We start from the raw sequence: 16,801 nt of genomic DNA, 5'->3' as shown, positions 1-16,801 counted from the left end.
ACACACACACACACACACACACACACACACACACACACACACACACATACACCACTGTGCTCTTACATGAAAATCCTGAAATGTTTCAGAAACTTTTATTTTTCCCTACAGGAGTAAACTTGCACTGTGAAATTACACCCTAGGTACTTACCTGCTGGACTCCAAAGATGCAGAAATCCTTGCATATTGAAGTTCATGTTAGCTAAAGTATGGAGCCAACCTAAATGCCCACTGACAGAAGAACAGATAAAGAAAATGTGGTGCATACACACAGTGGAAATTTTCAGCCATAAAGAATGAACTTGCGTCGTTTTTTTCAGGAAAACAGATGCAACGGAAGATATTAAGTGAATGAAGCCAATCTCCAAAAGAAAAACACTGTGTGTTGTCTCTCTTATGTAGTTCCTGGGTTTTATATGGAGCCATAAAAATATGGGTGCATATGATGTGAAAGCGGAAGGAAAACCGACTGTCTAAGGAAACAACTGTGAACCAAAGGGAAGAGAAGAGGTGAGGAAGTGGAATGGGAGAGAGCAGAGCATATACTCAATAGGCATACACATCTATAAAACACGTGTGTATGCATATATGTGTGGTGAGTATATATAGAAAAAAACATACTTAAAAAAAAAGAAGAAGAAATCACGCTTGCCAGTGTCAACGCCTGTGGCACATGCGTCTTTGGTCTTTTCTACCTTCGTAATCTTTTTCTGCCTTTGTTTCTCTGTGTCTGTCTCGCTCCCTGTATTAGGGCCCTTCAAAGCACAGAGGAATGGTCAGAGGTCTGTGGTAGTATGGCCGGCAGGCAGGGCAGCAGAGCACAAAGTGGTTTCCCGGAGCTTTTGGTACCTTAAATTGCTTTTAAGTTCATTTACGGTGTATGTGTTCGTGCGTGTGTGCGCGCGCACTTGATCCATAACTACGACGCACATGTGAAGGCTGGAAGACAGCTTGGGGAGTTGGTCCTCACCTTCCACTCTATAGTTTTGGGGGGATCAAACTCAGATCACCGGGCTTGGCAGCCTGACTTGTTGAGTCATCTCCAGGAGCCCACATTTTAGCCAGCCAATGTCTGTCCACCTGTTCTTGAGTCCTGTGTGTCTCGGGCTCTGTGACACAGGGAGCAAAACTTGAATAAAGAAAAAAAAAAAAAAAAAAAAACAACTGTCGCTGCCACACTCAAGGGTACCCTGTCTCCAGTTACCCAGGATGTCTATCTTGGTGAAACAGTGAGAGGGCACGCATGCATGCCAGGCAAGATGTACCCTTTCCAACAGGACTCAAATTTATCTGCCACTATGGCTCCCTAGGTCTTTCTATGTTGTGTCCAGGAGGTTAGCGAAAAGTGTAGCATGTAATTCATAGGAGCCAGTTTCAAGGACTCTAAAGTGCCACAAAAATATTATCATCATTATGAAAAGTTCTTGAAGCAAACGTTCCAATGCCCTTTTCTTTCATCTGTATTACAGATCTGTTGCTCAGTTAACTCTGATGCTTGTGTGCACTTCTCAAACTTCCCTTGTGTGAAAACACTTGAGTTTCCGTCCTCCGGCACCCTGGAGATCCACAGGTGTGCCATGACATCAATAGGCAGGTGGCCAACAAAGACTCAGATAGCTGTGTTTTTCATGAGACTCCAGATGGCTGACTTCTAGATGAAATCCTTCCCCTCAAATACGAATTTCTCATTCTTTATTTCTCACTTTAAAAAAATATATTACTAGTTAAATAGAAAAACTTCAAGTTTAGCCATTCAGGTGACTTATGAAAACTAGTTAAAGAAATGAAAGTGGAAAGTCTAGCTTGCTTTTATCTTTTCCTCCATTTTCTATCACATGAGTCTTCAGTTCAAAGCTCTTTTTTTTTTCCTGCCACACTTTTGCATCTGTTTGAGCTCCCTAGAACCAGCCTTCTCATGAATCAAGCCACTGTGTCTTAGCAGCTGTGGACTGGCCAAAGGCTTTTCCTTGCTCACACTTTCCAGCTGGAAGATCCTAGATGCAGGAGCATGTGTGAACTAGAACTTGGTGAAGCCACTCTCCTTTCTGAAGCTCAAAAAGAACTCACTTCATGGCTGGAGAGATGACTCAGTGAGAGAAGCTTGTGCTGAACAATGTGAAGACCAGAGTCCCCCGAATCGAATCGTTGTAAAACTCACAGCAGTGAGCATCTACAAGCCCACTGATCAGCCCAACCTCAAGCACAGAAAGCAAAGACTGACACCCAACATTGTCCTCTTGCTAGCGTGCACACACACACACACACACACACACACACACACACACACACACCTCACTTCCACACTCTTCTTCTGAGTTACTTGACTTTGCCAGGTAAGTTAAATGACATGACATGATTTGTATGTATTCGATTTATCAGTGCCTTAACTGTGAACAACAACCTGGATTCATAAATTACCTACCAAAGAAAAGTCTACCCGCTGGACTGTATCTCTGTGGGAAAGTGCTTACCCAATGGCTGGAGGCCCCTGGACCCACCCCCCAGAAATGAAGCAAAAAAGAAAGCCTGAAAATAGTGCAGACACTAGATAAGTTCTTAGGACAAATCTATACACGAATTTTCTCACAATGCCCATTAGTAGGTGGTCATTTCCAAACACTTACCTTTCCATAGAGTTCCCCACAACAACTTCAGGAGAAGAAACCCAAGGGGCTAGAGATATCTGCTTATAAATTATAATTTCTCCCTATGTATGTGTAAGAAAATATTCAAGACTTATGTAATCCACATCCTCAGAAATGAAAACAACTTATTTTTTAACCCACTTTCTCAAATTGCTTGAAGGTTTAAAAAAAAATGTTAAACGGATAATATCCTTCAACACTGCATTGATTTCTTAACTTAATTTAAGCATAGAAATTATGTGCCAGATGGCATGATCAACATGTTCTGTTGAAAGATTGCAATTTTATTCTTGTAAGAAAAAACAAAATAAGCATTTTCCCACATGGTCTACTCAGCGGGAAAGAGAGTTTACATAGGCTCGCTCTAACAATGCCATCTTTGACAAGAGAAATGACAATAGCTTTGAATACATTAACTGAACTGTTTTGAAAGCCCAAACACACTTGGTTCATTCTGCTACATGTATCCCAGAGGCTCTGTGGTTAGTACCTAGAAACAGAAATATGAATGGTCGTGAGTACAGTAACATTTATCTTTGCACAGTTGGACAGTTAAATGTTTTTCTGAAATGCATTTCATTTTCAAACATGAAATAACTGTATTTCATTCAACATCCTGAGCCATGGTGCTATAAAATCTGAATATGCCCTCTGCTCCCTGCTCCCATGGAGGTCATTAAAAGATTCATCTGTCTTGGAGGAGGTGAGAGTAGCCTGCTTTAGCAACTCATTCCATTTTTATGTGACATTTGTATCCCCTGCACTTCCATAACACGTTTTGACAAGAAGCTTCATCAGGAGCAGAAGAGAAAAGCATGATGTTTATAAGAAGGAAGAATCCAAAAAGTTGACTGATGCAAGCATTTGAACACTTGGGGTATCAGGAGAGAAGGGGGATGGTGGAGGTATGGCAGAGTAGAGGATAGAAAGAAGAAGGGAGAGAAGGATAAAGATGAGAAGCTACAGAACAAGTAGGGAGATATTCTTTCCCAAAACTATTCATTAGCGACCTCACTTCTGAAAAACAAAGGTCGCCTCGACTATGACAGGTGAGTCTCAGACTTAGAAACTGAGAGATTCCTTCCTGCTTATTATATTGCTTTAAACAAGTATTAAGGTGGACACTTCCAGTCAAGTGTTATAGTCTAAAACCTTAAAACAATTCAACTTAATCAATTTAAAAACAAAGCGAGAGCAATGTTCTTTCTTCAGCTCTAGGTTAGATTGATTTCCCCTTGGATTTTAAAAACATCTGTATTTTCATTCTTAGGTATTTCTGGCATAAAAATATAGCCCACTTGGCAGTGATATATTAAAATAGATTTTTAAATATTCTTACACAGAAATAACATTAAAATGTGTCTATTTATATGATCAGATAAAATGCAGAACAATATCACTTGTGATTATATTAACACTCTTGAAACTCACGTCTGAAGTGTTAAATGTTCTCTCCCCTGTGTTTCTCGTGACTAAACCTACTTTGTTATAATTTCCTGCTGAGGATGATGCTGTGGCATCAGTCCTTTAGCAGTTTGCTAAAGGTCAAATGGAACAGTCTGTATGTGCTCCAAAATGACGAATGACACTGGCTGACACATTGAACCACATACTCTGCAGTTAGGGGGTTATAAAGAACTATGACACATGTGTAGAGTTGGGGATGAGCTTCCTAGCCATTATGGTTTAGGTCCAAAATATCCTCTGTAAAAAGCTCATTTGAACATTTGGTCCCAGTCTGGTGGCACTGTGTGGGAACCTTTAGAAGATGTGCCTAGCTAGAAAAAAGTGAGTCCCTGAGGTGGATTATAAAGATCATAAGCACTTCTCATTTAGCTCAAGCCCTTTGCCTGCCACCCCACCTTAATGTGATGTGCTCTGTCATGCATTGAACTCCAAACCACTATGGCCAAAGCCTGTGCTGCAGCCCGTTCTTTTTCTTCACAATGGACTGAACCTTCTCACTCTCTGAACACATCAATCTCTACTCCTTTAAGTTGCTTCCGGTAGGTACATTTGTCATGGGAACGGATGAACTAATACACCAGGTGTCCCAGATCCTGGCTCTACCCTGAAACAAATGGAAACAACATGGGTTAGGAAATTTCATTTTCAAATGGTTTCTCTCTTCATGTTTATTTTAAAAGAAGGCAACTCCAGATAAATAGCCCAGATTAGTGGGACATGGGAGAAAATAGTATTTATAGACAAGATGAACAGCCAAACCTCAGGGGGCTTTGGCAAAAAGTTGGAGCATGGAAAAGAATGACGACAGGAGCATGTTTCCTAGAGACCAAGAGCTTTGCTGTCACCTGGTATGGGTGGCCTGTGGTACTGTGATGTTTGTGTTCAAGTAACTTTTTTTTCCAATTTGTTTTGTTTTTGTTTGTCTGTTGTGTATGCATCTACAGGTTATATGTGTGCTCTCCTTCCACCATCTGGGTTTCCGGGTGGAATTCAGGTTGTCAGGCCCGATTGCAAATGCCACCTGCTTAGCCTTCCCACTAGTCCTCAAGTAACTTCTCTTTTCTTTAGTATGGCACTCAGCAGCCAACAGAGATGGGTCCCAAGCTCTCAAGGATAGGCTGGGCAGAGCTGTGGGTTCCAGGCCTGCCTGAACTATATAGTGAGACCAAACCCACAAAAACAAAATAAATAAAAAGAAATTATAGTTATAAAGATGGCCCAAAAGTGCAAGCGCAGTAAGACTGGCAATTCGGATATGCCAAGGGGAAACTGTAAAGTACTTTATTGAAATCTTTTTTATAAACAATAAGTTCTTGATTTGTGAGGACAGAAAAGAAAAAGTTACTAAACTTCACCACAAGCTATTGATGACCTGTTACTATGCCTAACTTATGAATGAAACTTTATAATAGGTATATGAAATCATAGTATCTCCTGAGCCAATGCTACCCCTGGTCTAAAGGCATCCACCAGATAAGCAAGGGGTTGTCGCTGTAGGCAAAAGCAGTAGACATAAAAACTCAAAGAAGTTCTCCAGCCAAGGACCATGTATGGATATAATCTAGAGCCCCTGTCCAGATATAGGTCATGGTAGCTCAGTATCCAAGTGGGTTACCCTAGTAAGAGGAACAGGGACTATTTCTGACATGAACTCAATGGCGGGCTCTTTAACACCTCCCCCCCTCCGAGGAGGAGCAGCTCTACTAGGCCACAGAGGAGGACTTTGCAGCCAGTCCTGAGGATACCTGATAAACCAGGGTCCGATAAAAGGGAAGGAGGTCCTCCCCTATCAATGGACTTAGAAAGGGTCAGGGAGATGAGGGAGGGAGGGGTGGGATTAGAAGGGAATGAGGGAGCGGGATACAGCTGGGATACAAAGTTAATAAACTGTAACTAATATTTAAAAAAAATAAAAAGTATAAAATAAAATTTAAAAAAAAAACTCAAAGAAGGTCAAATGTTCATTTTCCTTCACAGTGGGCATATTTGTAAAGAATATGTGTGAGCTGGGCAGATGCCAGCCTTCGATAGCATTCATAATGACTGACCTGGGATACTTCAGGAAAAACAAAAATACGTGAGGCATAAGATGGGAGTGATTTAAGAATCTGGACTTAGAGAATGAAGCCCAATGTGTCTTCGAATATCCCAGAGGACCCTGGCTAAAATCCTAATTGTCAGAATCAGTTTTGCGGTTCTGAAGTGACCTGTGGTTTCACATGAGAAATACCCACAGCTGCAGAGGAAACCACAGAGGTCTGGAAGCTGCAGGCAGAAGCAAACAGAACCACAGCGTATCCTACAATGATCGTGAAGGGCCGAAGAAAGCCATCGGAGGGAAGGAAAACACATTCCATAGCTGGCGGCTTACTGAGAGTTTAAAGGCAGGGAGCAGACTGGTAAGAGAAAGATGGTTACCTCCTTGAATGGATTTCTGCGTAGGAATGGAAGGGACTACACACTCACTTCCCTTTATGGCTGGTTAATTACAGTGCAACAGAGGGGTTGATTTCATAATATTTCTTTTCATTTGAAATTTTTATTTCATTTTTTAACCACTATGGATTTTATAAACTTATGTGTTTGTAAAAGTTTTAAAATATTCAGTATTTTTTTGGGGGGAGGGGCGGAGAGGTGGCTCAGCGGTTAAGAGCACTGGGTGCTCTTCCAGATGGACCTGGGTTCAATTCTCAACACGCACATGGCAGCTCACAACTATCTGTAGCTTCAGTCCCAGGGGATCCAAAACCCTCACACAGACATACGTGCAGTCAAAACATCAATGCACATAAAATAAAAATAAATAAATGTTTTTTTAAAAAAAAAAAAACAGTATTTTTAATCCTCATGCTTTTATAAGAGAAATATTCAGATAAAGAGAAAATGTTGCCTTTAGGTTTTTTTGTTTTGTTTTGTTTTGTTTTGTTTTTTATGGTTGTAAATTTCCCCCCAGGAGATAGGTAGCTACCAGGGACGATAATTGCACAAATGACATGAAGTTTGCTTTAAAAAATAAAAAAAAAAAATGTTTCTAATGTCTCTTCTAAGGGAAGTTTGGAAGTTTCGTTCCCTTTTACAGAAAGGCCTTTGCGAGCTCCCTCTACTGGCAAAAACTTGAAGCTCAAGAGAAGTGGGGCATTCCAAAAACCTCTGCAAGAGAGCTGGAGAGGAGCTGATTGGTGGAGCCGGTTGCCTAGCAATGCCAGGGCCACAGGTTCACAGAGGAGAGCTGAGCAACAGGAAAGAGTAAGTTACAGGTTTAAGTGAGGCACGGTAATGTACCTGTAGTCCCAGCCCAGAGACCTGTGGCAAGAGAATCCTGAGTTCAAGGCTAGCCTGACACACAGAATTTAGTGCTAAATGTCAAGCACTGAAATCAGCCTATTGCTATTGCCTCCAAAAACATACATTTCCCTTTTCCTCTATCTTTCTTTAGGTTTTTTTTCCCCCTTTTCTTTCTTTACTTTTTTTTTCACTCTTAACTTTTGACATCGCTGCCAAATTGGCTTCAAATCCCTAGATTCAAATCATAGCCCTTTTGCCTCAGCTTTCAAAGTGTCTGCGTGAGGGTGTTGGATCCCTTGGAACGAAAGTTGCATTACAGACAATTGTGAGCTTCATGTGGGTGCTGGGAATTGAACCCAGGTCCTCTGGAAGAACAGCTTTTGAGATACAAATGTGTATACTAAGACCTTTTAATTCAGCCTGCCAGAAGTAGATCACATGCATTGTCACTTTGCAGTAAAATATTTCTCGTAAATGTTTTGTAGCAAATATTTCTAGTAAAATATTTGCAGGCATTAAATTATTCTATTATAATTAGAATGATAACGCTTGCAATCCAAGGCACTTACAGGTTATCACTTAATACATGTTTAATAGCTTACGTGTATAGACAAAATAGCTTTGTTTATTTGCTATGAGGTCTCATGTAGCCCAAGCTGTCTCAGTTTACTTCTTATATTAAGCACATTATAATTGTTGCAGAAGGCAGGAGAGCTTTCTGTCATTCAAAGGCCATCATTTATTTGTGCCAATGTGTGCCCATCTTAGGAGTGTGTCTGTCGGTGTGGGTACTGTCAGATTCCTACTTTCCTCTGGAAGGCCTGGGATTGTTGAGAAGCCTGTGAGATTTGCTACCCCACTGACATGGAAGTAAGGCTGTGTGGAGCTTGGATTTGCCATGCTAATCAGATGGCAAGAAACTGGCGCCTAGGCTGGCAGTTACCCTTTCAGGATACCCTCCTCTCCCCCCCACCACAGACACACACACACACACACACACACACACACACACACACACACACACACTTGATGCCCCTGCTCTTTGTGACTCAGGTTTCTAGTCTCACTCAGTACTACACCCCTTTCCCCCTTCCCTCATCACATTCCCCTGTCCAGCACAGAAACCCACTGATGACTTCTTAGAAGGAGAGAGCAGAGAAAGATCACACTTCCTTCTCAAAGCACTGTTTCCCTTGCTCACTCTTCCTCCTTTCTCCAGTTTCTTAGTACTAAATGCCTTCCGGCTTGGCAGCATTGAAGAACAAATTTATGTCCTAGGTTTGACTTCTCTCAGGACCTCCAGATTTTTAGGCCCAGTTCAGTACTTCAGCTTAAAAATCTTGGAAGTCTCTACCCTGCAGGGTATCAAAGCAGATACTGAGACTTATAGCCAAACTTTGGGCAGAGTGCAGGGAATCTTATGAAAGAAGGGGGAGATAGTACGACATGGAGAGGACAGGAGCTCCACAAGGAGAGCAACAGAAACAAAAAATCTGGGCACAGGAGTATTTTCTGAGTCTGATACTTCAACCAAGGACCATTCATGGATATAACCCAAACCCCTGCAGATATGTAGCCCCTGGCAGCTCAGTGTCCAAATGGGTTCTATAGTAATGGGAACAGGGACTGTCTCTGACATGAACTGATTGGCCCGGTCTTTGATCACCTCCTCCTGAGTGGGAAGCAGCCTTACCAGGCCACAGAGACAATGCAGCCACTCCTGATGAGACCTGATAGACTAGGATCAGAGGAAGGAGAGGAGGACCTCCCCTATCAGTGGACTGGGGGAGGGGCATGGGTAGAGAAGAGGGAGGGAGGTTGGATTGGGAGGAGATGAGGGAGGGAGCTACAGGGGGGATACAAAGTGAATAAACTATAATTAATACAAATTAAAAAACACAAAAAAGTCTTGGAAGTCTCCCAAATCACTTCCTGATATTTTACCTAAACTCTCTCCTCCTCCAGTCTCTCTCATCTCTAATAAATGACAGCAAATTTACTACCATTTTTTATTCATTTGTGATAATCACTAATATGCAAGTGCTTAATGGAGGTCAGGTTCTGTTCTAAGCACACTGTACGTGTGTCACATATTGGTACAACTAATGCTAATAGAATAAAGTACCTGAAGCTGAGTATTTTATACAGAAAAGAGGTATACGTGTCTCACAGGTTTGGAGATTCAAACCCATACTGTTGGCATCAGTTTCACTGGGTGAAGGCTTTGGGGGAGATCTGTCCTGGTGGAGGAGAAAATAACATGAGGTGCTGGGAGACCAGACAAAGACCTGGGGCTCAGGCTCAGGAGCAATTCACGATCCCATGAGAACCAAAACTGCACCATACGAAGACACATATCTAATTCTTACAAGTTCCAACCAAAAGACAGCCTGTTGCTATTTTTATTTTCCAAACAAGTACAGGCAAGTTAAATAGCACGGTCTATACACCAGGTAGAAAGCAGGAATGGAGTGAATGTCCCAAGCCCGCCACAGAGCACCGTAGTGTGACATCTCATCTTTTGTCCTCCATCCCCACAAGCCCTTCGCCAGCAAGTCCTCCAGTTATCCCTGTAATATCGCCACTTCTCCCATACTTCTCCCGCATTCACTCTTCTAGTGAGTCTAGTGCCTGTCTAGGCTGTCGTAAAGCCTTCAAATTCTTGTCTTTGGTAATCCTTGGGCCCCGCAACACAATCATTAGTGTTTATAGACATGATTCATGGTGCCACTCTCCTTCCCCACCACCCTCAGGTTTCCGGGCTTTCTAACACAGTCCTGTCAACACAGCTCAGCCTGGTCTTCCATGCCCGCCTCCCTGAACTCAACACACACTCTGACAATTCTCTTGTGGTGATTGTCACGCAGGCTATGTTGCTGCTTTTTGGCCAAGGACGGTTGTACTCCAGGATCTTTGTACTTGCTCTTTTGTGCTTAGACTTCTCCCTGGAAACCCTCACAGCTCACTCACTTCATTCACGTCTTCTCTGGAGCGTAAGCTCTTGAAGAGGTCTCTCTTAACCCGTCTGTGTGAAATAGACTCCTGTTCCCCTTCCACTTTTCATCTTCCTGGGTTGTTTTCAATTATCTAAGTCAAATGGATCAGACTTGGGTATTATATTAAATATGTGCTTGTTGCTTGTGGTGACATCTCTCAGATGTTTGTACTATATGGCAAGGAAAGAATTTTTGCTTTGTTTGTGGGTTTACCAATGGTCTAGAACCAAGTCATAATATAAGTAGAATGCAAATGCTTATTATATGAATAAATGCATGAAAGAATGAATGAATGTTTGAGCTCAGATAAATGGCTTACTCCTGAAAGTTTCATGATTTCTTTATGGGCTTTTGTGTTTGTCCTTTTTCTTAGGAAGGTTCCCTATGTTCAGAGAAGGAGCATGTTCAAGTTACAATGCCAATGGGCCACTGCCCCCCCCCCACACTCCCACTCCTCCGGGTTAAACTGTGGAAACTAGAGCACTGTCTCTGGGCCTTGCTGGCACTTTAACGCCCTCCCCTGATGTATACTCTGCTTTGTGTAGTGGCGGCTGGCTGCTGACAATACCGTGGCTATTTTACAGCTAGGCCAAAGAAAATCCATGCTGAAGACGTTGCCTTTCAAAATCATAACAGGATAAATTAGTAAGAAGTACAACCACGAGAAAGTGCATTAGCCAAAACCATAGCAAAAGCCCTAAGGTAGCAATGGTCCAAGCAGGCTTTACAGCGTTCCTCACCATGTCTTATGTCACTGCTTCTCAGCCCAGAAAAAGCACATGCTGAAAGAGGCCACATGTCCGAGCAGTGGAGAACGCTGTGACTGCTGTGAACATACTCTTTTGCAGTGGATGCTGGTGGCCATCGCTCGCTGAAGGGCCTGGGCCTGCGGTTCCGTTGCATAAGCAATCCTGGGGCTGGGTAAACATGCCTGACTGATTAATGATAACAGCTCTTAAAACACCGCAGACGTTTCCAGCGCCCAGAAATGTTTATTTTTTATACTAAATTAAATTCATTTTCCCTCTCATTCCCTCTAAGGAGAATGGTGACAAATTTAAATTCAGAGTGGACGGCTATATTGAAGATGGCCATGTGCCACAACCTCTAAATAGGTTATGGTTTGGTGTGTATTTCATCAGGCGGGTGGTAGGTGGGAGGATATCCAGAAGTGGTAGGAAAAAAGAAAGTGCTGGATGGGCCCCGGAGCCTCTGGACAATTAGCACCGAGCCCTCTGCCTTGTGCACAGAAGGGGCAGCAGATCCCCTCATTTGCCAAATACAGCAATAATCCAAAGCAGCAGTGATTACCACACTGGAGAGCATGGCAGATACTCATTTACCACGGGAAAAGAGCAGGAAACAAATGCTTAATGAGCCTCTGCTGAGTCAAGCCCCACGATGCCGGAAAGCAGAAGGCGTTGTGCTGCTTCGGCACAGCAGACAACAAACTGGTACTGTACATCTGCCCAGAGGGTTGCTGGCAGAGCAGAACAAACCAATATATCACCAGGGGGATTCCCCAAGCTGTTTGCTGTTCAGTGCTGCCTCTAGTGATGAGAGCAAGAGATACCTGTTGTGCACAGTGTCTGTTGTTTTGTTGTAGTTGGTCATATGCCATTTGGACAACAGTTAAGCTGGAAAAAGTCAGCTATTGCCTAACGTAATTATATTGAGGTAGCCAGACATATCATCCTGAGTGGGGTGTTCTCTGTGTTACCCCGATGCTGGCAACTTTCTTATGAAAAGAGCCACTCAGAGGACCTGGGTCCTCCAGTGCACAATTGTCCCCCGTGTCTGAGGGGCATGTGACTGTTGAACTTCCAAAGGCCCCGCACAGGAAAGAAAGATAAAATTCATATTGTTGTAGAGCATAAGGCTGAAATAAGCAGTGGCTTATAAAACAACTTCATACTAGCCGCTGTTTTCATCCAGTTTCTGAAATATTTCGCTATCAGTGGATTCTGAATGGCACATATGGCTACATGTGCAACTGGAAGTTGCATAGTCCAGCTGAGAACAATGACTTTTAAAAAAGGCATTTGACTTGCTTCTTAGAAAGGGCCCTCATTATTCTTGGGCAAATTTTGACAAGAATTCTAACTTTTTCCTGCCTTTTAAAAACAAGAATATAATCCCTTCCCGACGTAAAGTGGTCACATTTTCTAAATAGGAAGAACAGGGGAAACTGATGATATTATTGATGTATTCCTCAATAGGTATTTGCTACATGCTTGTTTGTGTTAGGAACCTGCTGGGTTTCAGAATAAGTAAGCGCTCAGCAAAGCTCTCCCCCACTCTTGACTGTCTGCATTTTCAGAGTGGAAAATGCACATAGACGCTGAGAAACCATCATAATGGGTGACCAGTTCCCACACACCAACAGCTCTGTGAGAAATCCAACAGAAGACACTTACAAGCAATTCAGAGCTGCTTCCTCCTACACGGAAAACACAAGATGACACATGGCCTAATCTAATAAGTGGAATTGCATGCATAATGATTTAGTTCTTTTGGTTAAGGTTTTGTTCTTCATTAAAGGGCACGTGCTCCTGGAAGGAGCAATAAGGACTAAATGAACTAACTGTAAGCCATTTTTAAGAATTTTTAAAAATAGCACTGGGGATTGAACCCAGTGCTCCTAACACTGAGTTACTTCCTTGGCTACCATCAGAGTCTTTCCAAACCATTCCTCCAGTCACCACACATTTACCGTAAAGGTCCATTTCCTAACACCCAAGAATGTCCCAAGAGAGAAAGCATATCTTCCATTTTTTTTTGGGAGACTCTTTCCCTCTTAGGCAGCTAATGCTGCTAAAATTATGTCAAATAAAAGCACCTCAAGGCATGCTTGCAGGGTAGTAGAATCCTCAACCTTCCAGTTGGGCTTCTGGCCACCTGAGCTCATCCTCTAGAAATCAGACCATTCAATGGCGCCAGAACAGAGCCTTCGAAACCTCCCCTCCGCAAACTCCCCTTGGGGGAATGCTCCAAGGGGAGCAGAAAACTCCAGAGTCACTATAGCTCAGCAGTATAGTGCTTGTTTACCATATGCAATATCCCGAGGTTATCCTCAGCACTGCACAAAGAAAAAAAATATAATAAAGGCTCATTTTATCCCTTTTAGCCACACTGGGATGTACCCATCTACTGAGCTGTGTCCTGTTGCAATAACCACTATAGAATCTCAGAGGGTTATGACAACAACTTCTCTCTTATTCTAGCTACACCCATCATGGAATCTAGCTAGGCAGAAAAAGCAGCCATTATCTGGGGCATTGACATATCCTGAAGAAGGGGAAATGATGGCTGGTGGCACAGACCATTTCTGTTCCTATTCTGTTGTTGAAACAAGCCACAGGTAAGCTGTCTCAGGTAGAATGAAGGTGTAATTCTCTCAGAGGGAGGAGACTCCTGGAGAGGACATATTTGAATCACTTTACCTACTGTGGTGTACATGGATGATTAGGATAGTGATGTAATCCGGAAAGGGCTCTAGGTGAAACAGAAGATCACATGAATTGGCTTATTCTCAGCCTTATCTTTCTCATCTATAATCAGAGGTTTGGTTTAAAGGGTGTCAGGGTCTCTTTCTGCTATGACATGGAGACCAAACCTTTGCATAATGGTTACTTTGTGGGGGTGGCTATTTTATCCATATGAAATGTACCAGTATGGTGTCTATATTTCTGAGATCAAGCCAAATAAGTTAAATCCTATGACTAAAACTAAGGCTTAGTACTTATTTGTGAGGTAACTTCCTGGAAATAGTCTCATTGATGCAATTGTGATAGCGAGAGAAAAGGAGACAATGAGATACATGAAGAGAGGCTGTGGGGGGAGACAGGCCAGAGAGACAAGGCTAGGAGGCTGCCCCTGGCAGGCTGTCTCAGCTCTGTAGCTGTGCTCCTGGCTCCTGGCAGGATACTAATCTTGATCTGCCTGTGGCTCGGGATTCTACAACCTGCTACATGCAAGTTTTGAAACTATGTAAATGGGGAAGGCTCCCCACTCCTCCCTCCTTCCTTATTTTGTAAAAGCACTAGAATTCAATTAGAGGAAGTGCTGCCACATTGTACAAAGATGAAATTCCTCGTTTTCCTGTGAAAAGGAAATGATAGCCCCTCTGACCTAACAAAACAGTTATTTGCCAAGAAAATGTTATGAACTAAAAGAAGCCAGCTCAGGAGAAACCGCATGGTGAGCGCTTTTGTTTTCAGCCTCTTTATCTTTTCAAAGGCTCTCCTTCCCTTACCACAAACACACAGCTTTGAGAGTCACAAAGCACAATGTGAATTTCATACTTGAAACTCATCTGAATGGTGCTCATTTGCCTTCTGTGTGCTTCTTTCCCACCCCACACAATAACTGGTCCGAGATTTACCAGCAGGCTTTCCTTAACCACAGGAGGCACTCAATCAGTTCATTTCTTGATTTAAAGAAAAAGAAAAACAACCAGACTGTCGATTCGCTCTTTGTTTATCAATTCACTGCGACTGAGGATCAAAAAAAAAAAAAAACAAAAACAAAAAAAAAAAAAAACGTTAGCCTAGTTCTAAGTTTAAAATAATTATCCCCACATCACTGGCACGACCCTTCTAGAATGATCACTGCTTTGTGGCGAAAGGGGCACCACACTCCTGAAAATCCATCCGTTTCCCTCCTCTCCTGACCAGCTACAACATGGTGAGTTGGAAAATTCCAAACTGTGGTGAGTGAGAAGTGAAACAGAAAGCAGGTCCCTCGGATAGAGAAGCAGAACCAGGGAGGGCCTGGGAAGAATCCGGGTCTTCAAAGCAGAGATTTGAGCATTTCAGACAAATGCCACCAAGGAGAGGAGTTTCCAAGCTAACCTCTCACTTTCGCAGGGGTGTCACGAGTGCATTCCCTGCCGACTGCAGAGGTCTGGCAGAGCCTGAATGCTACACCAGTCCTGCACCCGCAGCTTAAAGACGGTGGCCCCCGTGCTGCCTGTGACACCGGGTAAACAGCAGTAGCCAGCTAGGAGAAAACAACCAGATTTTCAGCCTGACGTCTGGAATTTAAAAGCGCTTTTAAAAATTTCATCAACTTCCAGGAGCGTTGCTATTCCAGGAGGCTAACAGGCCACGCTGTTACCGAGCTGGTGCTGGGAAAAGAGGAAGTTCAGGTGCCCCGTCCCGGGGAAGCCAGGCAGTGCGGTGCAGGGTGAAAGACGCTGTCACTGCCTCCCACCCCCTCCTGTCCCCGTTGCCCGTCCACGGCCTAGGGCGCCTTGGACGGATTGCATGCCATTTCCTGCATGCGGCTGCGGCACTAATTGAAAATTTGGGTGGCCTTGCTTATTTATTTTCCTGGAATGCGGCGGGTTATATTTTCATGGCATTTTCTCAGCAGTGCAGCGGTTCAATTTCAAACTACGGCAAGAAGAAAGGCCAGTTCCCCGTCAGCTGCAGGCGCGGGAGACAGGCTCTGCGTTAGTCCTGCTTCTGCTCTTCCGTTAAGACTGCGGAGCCCTCGCTCCGGTTCGCACAGGTTCGCACCGACACCTCTTGGCCTTCCCGAGGACAAGGCGACAGGCTCATCGCCCTGCCAAACGCCAGCCAAAGAAGGAGCTGCCACCACTTAACAGCTCTTCATAAAACGCGCTGGCTCTGATTTCTGTTCGTTTCATATTAAAAAGCGGGGCTCATTTCAGCATCCTGTCGCGCTGAGGTTGGTACAGGTCACGGCACGGCACGTGTTCTACAAGCATTTTTACTTGGGGATCCGAAGGCTAAGAGTGAAATTTTAATTTTCTCGAGCTGCCAAGCCACGCTGTTCTAATAATCTTCCATTTTTGTGGATCTTGTATTGCCTGACAGTCAAAAAGTCTCGGTGGAATTGTATAAAAACACAGTTTCGGCAAAATTAAATCTACACACTTAGCTTAGAGAATTTACACTTCACAGCTGACTTTCGATTTCATCCCGTGGATGCGCACCCTTGATTTCCAAACTGAAACCATGAAGGCAGAGTAAACTTTAAACATTTTGCAAATGTCTATTAAAGGAGAGCTTTAGGGTGGTTGAATGAGCTGTACATGTTTAATAGAATTGGTTAGTGGAGATGACTACTTTAATTCAACTCCGCAAAAGAGTGAAGACTGAAGGGCAAATCAGTTTCCACTATTTTTGTCTTTAAATCCAGTCTTTAAACTGGAGCTAGGTCCTTTTCTTACTCTCCATTGATTCCTCCCCTTGATTCAGACCGGTGTCTGCTACCAGGTGATGGACTGGTTTACATCCAGCGGGTGCAGATATTCACCTCAGAGAGGAAGATAAGGTCATGCCATGACTAAAGGTTTCCTTGAAAGGTAAAAGTAAAGTCTTGAAAAAACGTTGGTGCTTTTTAAATCTGACTGATTACGAGACGTTAAAAAACAAAAAC

Source organism: Psammomys obesus, unplaced genomic scaffold, assembly GCF_907164565.1.
Source record: "Psammomys obesus unplaced genomic scaffold, mPsaObe1.curated_primary_1811, whole genome shotgun sequence".
Taxonomy (NCBI): Eukaryota; Metazoa; Chordata; class Mammalia; order Rodentia; family Muridae; genus Psammomys; species Psammomys obesus.
The sequence above is the reverse complement of the archived record's forward strand: the minus strand, read 5'-3'. Positions refer to the sequence as shown.